Source organism: Durio zibethinus, chromosome 22 (assembly GCF_047325235.1).
Source record: "Durio zibethinus cultivar Kanyao isolate XHJ-2024 chromosome 22, ASM4732523v1, whole genome shotgun sequence".
Taxonomy (NCBI): domain Eukaryota; kingdom Viridiplantae; phylum Streptophyta; class Magnoliopsida; order Malvales; family Malvaceae; genus Durio; species Durio zibethinus.
The window spans coordinates 3,447,783-3,459,340 of NC_143183.1; the positions used below are offsets into that span (position 1 = coordinate 3,447,783).

Consider the following 11,558-nt stretch of genomic DNA (forward strand, 5'->3'; position numbering starts at 1 on the left):
AATTATGAATATTTATTAAATAAAAATATTAAATAATTTGTAAAAATATCATTAAATCTTTAAAATTTTAATTATTAAAAATTCAACCATAAACCACATATTTTATGCGGTGAAACCCTCAATCATGCTTTCTTATAAACCATACCTCTTAACGATATAATCTAAAACACAAATCATGGTGCCCCATCCCACCAATTTCCTGAGTTGCTTAGTTGTGTTTTATTCCAGGTATGGAACTGGTTAACGTGGAAATTGTAGCTCCACTACTTCGAAATTATAGCAGGTAGTAATATGATACACTACATTATTCGGTTGTTTAGACAAATATATATATACTAGTGTCTGCCCTGACATCAAGATCAAAAAAAAAAAAAGCCGTCGTAGGCTCACAAAGTTCGACCATTTCTGTCAAGCCTAGGTCATGGTAAGCTCGAGCTTGGTCCTACCCAACTTAAAATATTGTTTAATTCAAAATCCAGCTACTAAACCAATCACATCCAGGACAAACCCAGGGCACCAATAGATCTAGTCTACATCTACAAGCAAGTACGTGGGTTGGGCAACTGGTTAGTCTAGCAAACCGGACTAAAATGATGCCCCCGTCGAGGCCAACCACAGATTTCCAGCAATAGAACCTGTAACAGTGAAAGTTTGGGCTTCTAGGGATGTGAGTGAAGGTCGATAACCAGGCCACTTGACCCTGAGTGTTTTCAAGGCAAGAATGCCAGACCAAGCCACCGAGGGGACCATCCTGAAGGATGTATATAATTATCAAGGAAGGATTGCATTACAACTGTCCGAGATTACTGCTTCCATCGTCTCCAAAGAAATGTTTTCATTTTTAACTTGATAGGAACCTGCAGGTCTGATGCAGCTCTTATTTTACAGTCGTGAATGGAAATGCCTGTGTTTTGATACGGGCTTGAACGACCCTGTAATGTGATGAAGTCCTGAACAGATTAAGGTTCCCTTTTTGTTACAAAAGACACCAATATGACTTGTCTAGTAAATTCTTATATTTTCCTATGGAAAATTGCAGAGTCCATAATACTTTTGACAGGAGTTAGAGGTCTGAAGAAAAAGGGTCACTCACAAATATCCCAAGAATAATTTCTTCCATTAATCCACATTATATATAAAGAATAATTGTCATGATATCTTTCTTACTAAGGCAACCAAGCTACCCCCCAAGATCCCTCTGAAACCAAAAATCTCCATAACCCACAAAAAAATAATAATAATAATGATATTCCCTAATATTGGTACACCATACCTGACATGGGAGAGGGGAAAGGAAAACTTTTGTAGACTACACCAAAATAATCAATAATAAAAAATTAAAAAAAAAACCCTATATATTGGCCATCTGATTAACATGGCAAGACATATCCATATGTTATGCAATTGACCACCCTCCCTGGTCACAGCCAGGATAGAGATTGGACTTCCGGAAACAACCAATCTGGGAGAACTTCGACCAATATAATGACTAAACATGTGAAGACCCAAAAAATGATGGAAAAGACGAGAGAAAAGAACATGATGTGGAAGAAGAATAAGAAAATAAGCAAATGGATGGAATACAAGGAAACAATGCAAATTGGTTGCGACGGGCATCTTCTGCCAAAGAATTGCCAGACTCACGAGACTAACCAATATCATAACGTGACAAAGAGGCAAACTCTGAGTCCCCTTAATCCTATATTTTGCTTATGATTGAGAACTTATACACACACGGCTCCATGCACTTGAACCTCAACCATTTGAGGTTCAATCACCTTCAAAACCATGTGAACTGATGAATGCTTTGAATGGACCAGAAACAACTCTTAGTTTCAATAAACCAGTTTTAAATGAACGGAATTATCAATGAACGCATAGGGCAAACCAAAAATTCAATTCAAAACTGCAGTAATTCATTATGCCTTTAATACTAGCTAGGTTAAACCTTTGCATTTAGGGGCCTCAACAAGTAATTCATTTTGCTTCAAGTTTGAAGGTTGATGAGGTGCATGATACCATGTAAGCTTTGACTTCAAAAAACAAGCCTTGCAAAATTCATTTTTATGTAATTTTTTTAATTTATTTTCCAAAAATCATTTTTAAATTTTTAAACCTTTGCATTTTGGTACCTCATACAAGTAATTCATTATGCTTCAAGTTTGAACACTGATAAGGTGCATCATAGAAAACAAGTATTCACCTCAAAAAACAAACCTTGTAAAAATCAATTTTTAAGTAATTTTTTATTTGTTTTCTAAAAATCATTTTTAAATTTTCAAACCTTTAAATATGTTTGTAAGGTTTTATTTTTTCTCTTAAATTTCAAAACATTTCAATATGTTCGTAAATTTTTTTTTTTCAAAAATCATTCTTAAATTTCAAAACTTTCCATATAATAAGATTTTTTTTTAACTTTTTTTTAATTTCAAAACCTTTCAATATGTTGGTGAAACTTTTAAATAAAACAATTTATGTCTTTTACACTATTTTTTTTTCTGTTTAAAATATACTTTATTCTAATCTTTATTCCATATTGAATTATATACCTTCACTATTAGGTTAAACCTTTGAATTTTGTTGCTCAACAAGTTTTTCATTACGCTTCAAGTTTGAACGTTGATGAGATGTATTATACAAAGCAAGCATTGACCTCATAAAACAAAAATGCTTTTGCCTTTTTTATTTTTTTAATCTCTTTTACTTTTTGTCAAGTGAATGAAATGAATCCTAGAACGTCAAAATGAGAAATGTATGGTTTCTAAAGTTTTAACTAAACAATTAAATAAAATAAAACTTTGAGTATATATATACTTGATAAGTGCATCGCACTTTGCTGCTAAAACACAACCTCGTATTATTAATAATTAAATTGCATATACCTACTACTTCCATAATCAAGCAAAGCATTTAAAAAAGAAATAGGTTTCAAAGAAGGTAATTTAACTATAATTTCTCTGTAACAGAGTAGGAATGTAGGATAAGATGTTATTATTGAAATACATACGATCTTTCTATACTACATGTATGCTCAAGAAAAAGGACATGCACAATTAAAAACACCAAAACTATACAGTGCATAACATCTCCCTGTTAAGGGAAATCAATGAAAAAAAAATTAAATATTAAACTACATCTATAATAATTACATCTTTCAAAGAAGCACTAATCCATGATTAAATACAACACATTCGGTTAAATGACCGTTAACAGTTTTTTGATGATTCTAGTTTATGAATACTCTCAACAACGCACTATGACATTATGGCAACCTTGATATTTAAAAAAGAAAACACGGATCAAACATAAACTTTAAAAATGCCACAAAAATCATAAAAAAAAAATAGTGAGAAAAATAATCCTATACAAAACCACTCGTCGACCCTAACTGTAAAACAACCCTTACTACAACATCTTGACCATCCGACTGAGATATATGTTTGAAGCTTTTCAAAGCGTTGTTAAAACCAAATTTCATACTATGTTCCCTATTTACTAAATTAGAAGAATGGCTACTCCCTGCAGCTACTTCCCTATTAACAAAATGCTCAACAAAATCCTACTATCAATAGAAGGATTAAAATGCCATTTTATATTGATTACTGGAATTCTAGTAATTTCTGCTGTTAACAAGTCCCTTGAAACAATTTTTAATTCACCATCAACAGCCATAGCAGAATGCAACCTATTTTGACTCATGCTTACACAATTACCAAGCAATCTAAGAAAAGACTATTGAGTTGTAAGATTCGTAACTTCATATTAAACCAAATTATCACCACCACTACTACAACCACAATCTATTCAACCAACTGTATTACACCAAGAAACACTATTTAATCTCATCTCCTCCCATCACAAAAGTAATAGAAGAGCTAACGTTACCCTTTGGACATCTCAATCTATTAACCCTCAAAATATTTAACCTTCTAGACCTACTAAGAGTTACGTCCGTAAAAATAGAAACATCATAAAGTCATAAACCATTTAAACTCAACGTACCTAGAAAGTCTATTAGCTTTAATGACCCTAAGACGGTCAACATAAAGCATTTATAAAATAGATCAACAAAAGAAAATTAAACATCAAAACACTATATGAAAGAATAGAAATCCAAAAAATTAAACCATTAAAAATAGGAAAAACTATATTAAAGGCAACACAATAGCTTAACAAACATAAATTCATCCTTGCTCGATAATGTTCTCCCTGTTTCTCCCGTAAATGCAATTGCCTTTTCTTCTCTTTCCAATGAAAAAGGGTCTCCTAATTGCTAAAACTCTATGGAACAATGAAGTATTATTGTATAGTCAACAGTATACTCTTTTTGGTCAACCATGATTGGATCTCAAGATTCAATCTCGATCATTCATTCTAATTTTAATTAAAAAATAGTACATATTAATTTACAAAAAAGAAAAAAAAAAACCTTGGTGAATTGGAAAATGAAATTCAAGATTTATAGCTTCTTTATTAAACAAATTTCTCATTCCATTGATTAAAATATCATGTCCCACAACATTTTAAAAATATTCTAACAATTAAGAGAGTAGTTTTGGTCGACCACTACTAGTGGAACTATAATGTTTACCTTTCCAAAGTCTGTTATGGCCTCATAACTACTTCAATACTTGTTCCATAAAGATTTCCATGAACAGAAGCAAACGTAATGAACTTCTCATCTTTTATATCCTTCTCCATTACACTTCACTCAGTAAAATGGTAATGAGCTCCATTCTTCTCCATGACCCTTGGTGATTTGGTTGTGTGGCTAACAGAGAATCCAAACATGGATGGGAATTCTTTCGTAAGCATGTTTATTAATGTCCTCTTACCAACTCTAAAAGGACCACTGATAATAACTGGCTTCCCAGTATCATCTCTCACACCTTTACCCCAGGCAACAACTTTAGTCCCCAAAGTTTTTTTGTTACTTAACATGCATAGAGTCCATCTACACATATTTTGAACAACATTTAGGCATCAAAATATTCATATAGATTTTATGCAACTCAGAAGCATTGACTTCTATAATGTACAAATGCCACAAAGAAATGAACTATTATGACGGCAGAGTATGTGAAAATCATCTTCAATTAACCCTAAAAGATTCTTAAGTTTTCAAAATACCAACCTCAAGAAACCATATGCAGTCCTCTAGGGTGGATCCTCTAATAACAATCATTATTCAATCTTCATTCAAAAGAATAGCTGAATGGCCTTCACATGGCTTTTGTTTTGTTCCCAGTATTGTAGAAATCACTCTGAAAATATTAACAAAAACAATATAACTCTAAATTAAAACTCGGAAGAAGAAATAGTGTAGCTAGAACCATACAGCCATTTCGTCAAAAATCTAAATATTAAAAGCCTAATTAGACATGCAATAAGACTCTTTTTCTTATTAGATAATATTCAGGATTTATAGATAAAATCAAGCTTAACAAGGTAATATTCGAGACTCATATGATCTGTTGGCTCAATGTATTGAATAAATCAAGAGGAGGTGAATTAGTTAATTAGAAATTGAAAAATTTTGATTACCAAATCTAGAATAATCACAAATATAGATTTTTAAGCAAATAAAAACAATATATATGTACAAATAAATAACTTTGAAAGTTAAAAGAGTAGAGATAAAGAAGCAAACACCCGAAATTATAGAGGTCGGGTCCTTCTACAAGGCACTTACATCTTCTCTCTTAGTCTCATTTACCAAAAAACTTAATCCATTATATATTATTCCAAAGCTGTTAATGCAAACAATTAATAAATCTCTTAATGGCTTTCCTAAGTTCCTTAAAGAACCATTCAAGAGTTATACTCCCCCTCAAGCTTACAATCTCAGAGCTAAACACAAATGTTTAATAAACTTAAAAACCTCTCTAAGGTTGGTATTTGCTAATTCGAAGTGCAAGTAGAAGGTATAAATAATAACAAGAAGATTGAATACAATATAGGAATTTATGCTCTTAAACACATTTATTACTCTTTAAAGGCTTGAAGAAGTTGAAGAATGGATAGCAATCAATTCTCTTAGCTCTTGATACTCTGTAATGTGGTGAAACACCTCTTAATATATGAGAAAATAAAAAATAGCTGTTGCCTTGGTTTAATACATTTAATATCACACAAAAACTAGGAAAATATAACCGTTCGAAATTGTCTAGGCCAAACCCATCGATCCATATTTGAAGAGGACTGATCAGTTTTGGCCTTTCAAGCCAAAACATGTTTCTAGTAAAATAATCAATTGATCCATTTTAGTGAATGGATCCATTTTTGCCAAATTTGAATAAGTGATGTTTCTGTAAGAAAAATTGATAAATTTAGTTTTATAATGGATTAATCCATTTTGTCAGTCTCAAATCTGAGACTTTTTCTATGAGAAAAACCCATTGATCCATTTTTGCTAGTTTTAAATTCAAGACCATTTTATAAGAAACACCGATCAATCCATTTTGCCAGCTTTAAATTTAAACTTTTCTATAAGAAAAATTGATCGATTTCTTCTTTGAATGGATCAATCGCTTTTGGGTTTTAAACAACATTCATAGTTTCTATCCAAGATAGATCGATCCTGTCTACAAAGGGGTCAATCCCTCTTTCTTAATTTTGTATAAAACTTCTCTTTAATGAGAAAAGAGGTTTGTTTTGGCCTTAAGTCATTTTCATTCAAAAATCCTACTGGCATATATGTTCTCTGATTTCAAATCATACCAATTTTTGTCCATTGCAGATGCAGGCGTTGAGACAAGCATCTGCTTAGTTATGTACCTACATTTAATTAAAGCCATCAGATCTAGTTATCACTTCAGTAGCAATTTTGTGATTCATGGGCATGCAATCACCAAAAGCATCAGGTTTGCCTTTATTTGTTTCAAAATGGCACCAAATTAAAGCCTGGATATAAATGGCCTGCGAAATTGCCTACTTTATCGTTTCAGGTTGATTTTTACCTACCTTTGGGATTTCCTCTTCCAGCGAAAAGAATCAAATCATCATCGATTCTCTCACAAACACACGTGCACTATTGCCCTCAGGTCCTAGTTTTCAAGTGCGGTTGTTAATCTTTGGAAACAAATTTTATCTTTTTGCATATCATGTAGGTTTGGAGCATTGTATTGTGTGTAAACTTGAAAGTACTGAATAACTTTGATGTTTGATTTGTGAAAATGAATGAATATCAGAGTCGTATTCTCGTTATTATTTGGTTGAAAAGCTAGCAAAGGAGTTGGATAACTACAAAACAACTATTGTGAAGCTATATTGATACTTATGTGTCTCAATTTCTTGTATTGCAGGCCTCTTCTTTACATACTTAGGGTTAACCTGCACTCCTCTATCTTGTTCCTTGTACACTAGGTAACAAAGTTAACAATTGCACCTGGACAGGCTACTTCTGACTGGCTTGTCGAAAAAGGATCTCACATGCTCTCTCGTTTTTACTCTTTTTGCCCCTTCCCCGTTCTCCATTCTGATTTTTTTTTTCTTTTTCAGGAGTTGCTGTCATATTAGGTTTGGTGAGAGGAGAGCTGAAAGATCTTTGGAATTACAGCGCCACGTCATACTCCATGACAAGTTCCTCTGGAGAAGCTTGAAACAGGTACTTTTCTTCAAAATGTTAATGCTGATCATCAGAAGCTAATGGTGTAAAGAGATGGGTTTGGTGTTAACTACACGGAGTACAGGGTTCAAGAACTGGCAAAATTTTGCGTTTTTGGACAGCAACTTGCTATACAAATTTACATTCCCGTCTCTTCTATTGTATCTAGGGCTCGATTCTTTCCACCGCTGCTAATGTTGTAATATTTCTGGAATGTTGTACAGATCATGCATCATTTTTGTTTGAGCAAAAATTGTGGGCAGGCAGATAAAACAACCTTAAGGTAATTCGTCTACTTTTTATTATTCACATTTAACTGGTGTCAATTCCAGCTTGGAATGGCATGTTGTACAAAGTTGTGATAAGAGAACACTATAACTATTATTTTTATATTTAGTTTTCCCTCAATCCCTAGGATTCTATGGAATTGAAATCTATGTAATCTTCAACAAATATACAAGCCATGATTTTTTGTTCCGATGAAAGAACAACAAAAAATATTCCAAGCTATGATTTTGATTTAATCATGTCTTTTGTAATAGGAATTTTTAAATGATTTTTTTTTTAAATTAAGCATCAATAAATTTGGAATCCCCATGAGTTAGGAATTCCAGAATTTGTCACAGATTCATAAAAGATACTATAATTTTTTTTTTTTTTAAATCTGTAAAATTGAATGAAAAAAAAAATGAAATTCATCTTGTTTGGATTACTAATAAGACACAATCAAAAAATTGAAGGCACATGCCTCAGGCCAAGATCTTTGATTTCTTAATAAATGTATTTAGACAGGGCCAACAAACCATGAAAAAAAAATGATCAAGAGGGGAAGAACATGGTGCTGAAGCTAATAATATGTTATTATCTCTTCATAAAACTACAATTATTTTTCATCACAAGCTGAAGCAGCAGATTGATCTTGTTTCCTTGTTACAATGGCTGAAATAAAATCATCCATTGCTTTAATGGAAGACCCCTTTTCATTTCCTTCATCTCTCACTGCTGCCCTTATGTGTTCTGCTATCTCTTCAGCTTTCTTCTTCATATCCCCTCCTTTCCCTTTCTTGTCCATTACCAATTGTATCACTTTCTTAACCTCTTCCCCCGAAATGGAACTCTGCATCCCTCTTGTCAACTCCACCGAGACACCCATTTCCTCCACCAACATTTTGGAATTGTAAGTCTGCTCTGCCGCCATTGGCCACCCTATCATTTTCACACCTTGGCTTAAGCTCTCCAATGTTGAATTCCACCCACAATGGCTTAAAAACGCTCCTGTAGATTTGTGTGACAAGATCTCCAATTGGGGTGCCCAGTTTTTCACCAACAAACCTTGCTTACTCTTACTCATTCGCTCTTCAAACGCTTCTGGTAACCATTCTGGTCTGAATTCAACTTTCAAGTCGAAACCAAGTGGAGGTCTTATAACCCATATGAACGGATTCCCACTCTTTTCCAAACCAATTGCTAATTCCATCATCTGTGATGGACTAATCGTGTTTTGAGATCCAAAAGATATGTATAGAACTGAATCAAGACCATGCAGATCCAGCCACTGGAGGCATTTTTCAGGAGAAATTCCAGGCTCTTTTCCTGCGTGTTGTCTGTATAAACTATTACCACTTAAAGCCAATGATGATGAGGACTTATTTAACCAGGGTTTAGGTAGAAGAGGCCCAGTTGTCCAAACAGGAAAGTTGATATACTTTCTCAGCAACTCCAATCCAAGAGGCTCAATCTCTTCAACTGTGTTACATAACCACCCAAAAGACTGCAAAGAACCTGAAATCTGTGGCTGCATAAACCTGGACCATAGATCAGTACCATCAGCGTTTCTCAAAAATCCGTGCAGTTGAGAAACATGAAATCGACACCTTTCAGGGAATCCTGGAACACTGAATTCTTCAGAATCTGATTGACGATGTGGAAGATTCAACCACAAGGAAATATAAGCTATGGTACCGTAAGCACCACCTGTACTAAACGTAATATTTACAGTGCCTATACTCTTTGCAATATCCACAGCCCATCCGAAGAAAACATCTGAGATTATACAAAGAGGTGGCTTGCCCTGTTTCTCTGTGATACCTAATAACAGGTTACGAAATGGGGTTTTCAAAGATACAGATGAGGCGAAGAGTTTACCAATTAGATCCAGTGGTAAGTTCTCAGTGTTTTCTATGTTGGGTGGCAAGCCATGATCTGCACTGTTGAATTGAAGCTCGGCCAAGCGGATTCCGGAAGTGGGATCTTGTTGAAGAGTGGAACGGAGGTATTGGATGTTGAGAGGAGTGTTGGCAATGGTGATGTTGAAACCTGTTCGGTGGTGGATTTGCTTTGCAAGAGCTAGAAATGGTATAAGATGGCCATGACCCATCAAAGGAAGCATCACTACGTCGGTGTGCTCATCAGAACCCATGGTCAATCTGTTGGGTTTTTCTGGCTGTCTTTGCAGAAGTTTCTACTAGGCAGTTACTAGTTGTATGGTTTTGAAGAGGAACCGAACAATGGTCCCTTTAGGATGCTGGAGAACGACAGGGTAGTTGGGGAAGGTGATTCTTCGTACGACAGGGTAGTTGGGGAATGTGATTCTTCGTAAAGTTAATCACCTGAATTTTATGAATTCAGAATTTTCAAATAATAACTCTTCCAGGTGATTTAATCAAATAATTATGAATATTTGTTAAATAAAAATATTAAATATTTTGTAAAATTATCATTAAATCTTTAAAATTTTAATTATTAAAAATTCAACCATAAACCACATATTTTATGCGGTGAAACCCTCGATCATGCTTTCATATAAACCATAACTCTTAACGATGCTGCCCCATCCCACCAATTTCCTGAGTTGCTTAGTTGTGTTTTATTCCAGGTATGGAACTGGTTAACGTGGAAATTGAAGCTCCACTACTTTGAAATTATTGCAGGTAGTAATGTCATACACTATATTATTCGGTTGTTTAGACAAATATATATATTAGTATATGTGTCACATTTTGATCCGATCGACTTAAATTTTGATCCGTATGATTTTGAAATTTAAATATTTATTCATCCGACGTTTTAGATTAATTTGTTTATTTATCACGATTTATATTTTTATAAAATATTATTCGTTCTGATCCTCTAATCTCATGATTTTATCTTACAAAAAATACTTCATAAAGAAAAGATTGTGTAAATTCTTATATACCTCAATGACTTATTTTTTATATAAAATATGAGATTCAAAATTTCTCCTTAGATCCGTGATATTTACCCTAACATCAAGAGCAAAAAAAAAAAAAAAAGGTAGCCACCGTAGGCTTACAAAGTTCGACCATTTCTGTGAGCCCCGGTTATGTTAAGCTCGAGCTTGGTACAACCCAACTTAAAATATCGTTTAATTCAAAATCCAGCTAAACTAAACCCATCCCGTCCACGGCAAACCGAGGGCACCAATGGCTCTAGTCTACATCTACATTCAAGTGTCACATCCAATGTTTTAAAAGAGAGAAGATAAATCACTTCAATCTCAAATCGAATATAAAAAAGATAATCATTGAGATATAAAAAGATTTACGTCACCTCTTATTTATTAAACGTATTTTGTAAAACAATATCGTAAGATTAAAAGAATCAAAGTAGATAATATTTCACAAAGATACGAATCGTGATAAATAAACTGATTTAATATGTCAGATGAGTGCATACCAAAATTCTGAAGCAGCATAAGCATAAAGATTGCATCTGGACCCATGATATGTGATATCAGAGCAGACCTTAAAACATTCAACTCATGTCAAGCACCTCAAGAGAGGTAGGTAGAGTGACCAACATCTATGACAAAGATATCATAAGGTTGAGTAAGGAAGAATATCACACGAAAAGCTTCAAAAAGAGTAGACAGAGTACTCTAATCTTACATCACACATGAAAAAAAATCACCGAATATCTTTTGTGAGATAAA

The 11,558-nt window shown here is 33.6% G+C and overlaps 2 pseudogenes; both read right to left on the minus strand.

Moving 5' to 3' along the window:
* Positions 1-585: 585 nt before the first annotated feature.
* On the minus strand, positions 586-7,476 carry LOC111307034 (guanylate kinase 2-like; annotated as a pseudogene).
* Positions 7,477-8,366: 890 nt separating this feature from the next.
* Positions 8,367-10,219, minus strand: LOC111307247 (UDP-glycosyltransferase 92A1 pseudogene; annotated as a pseudogene).
* Between the last annotated feature and the right edge of the window lie 1,339 nt (positions 10,220-11,558).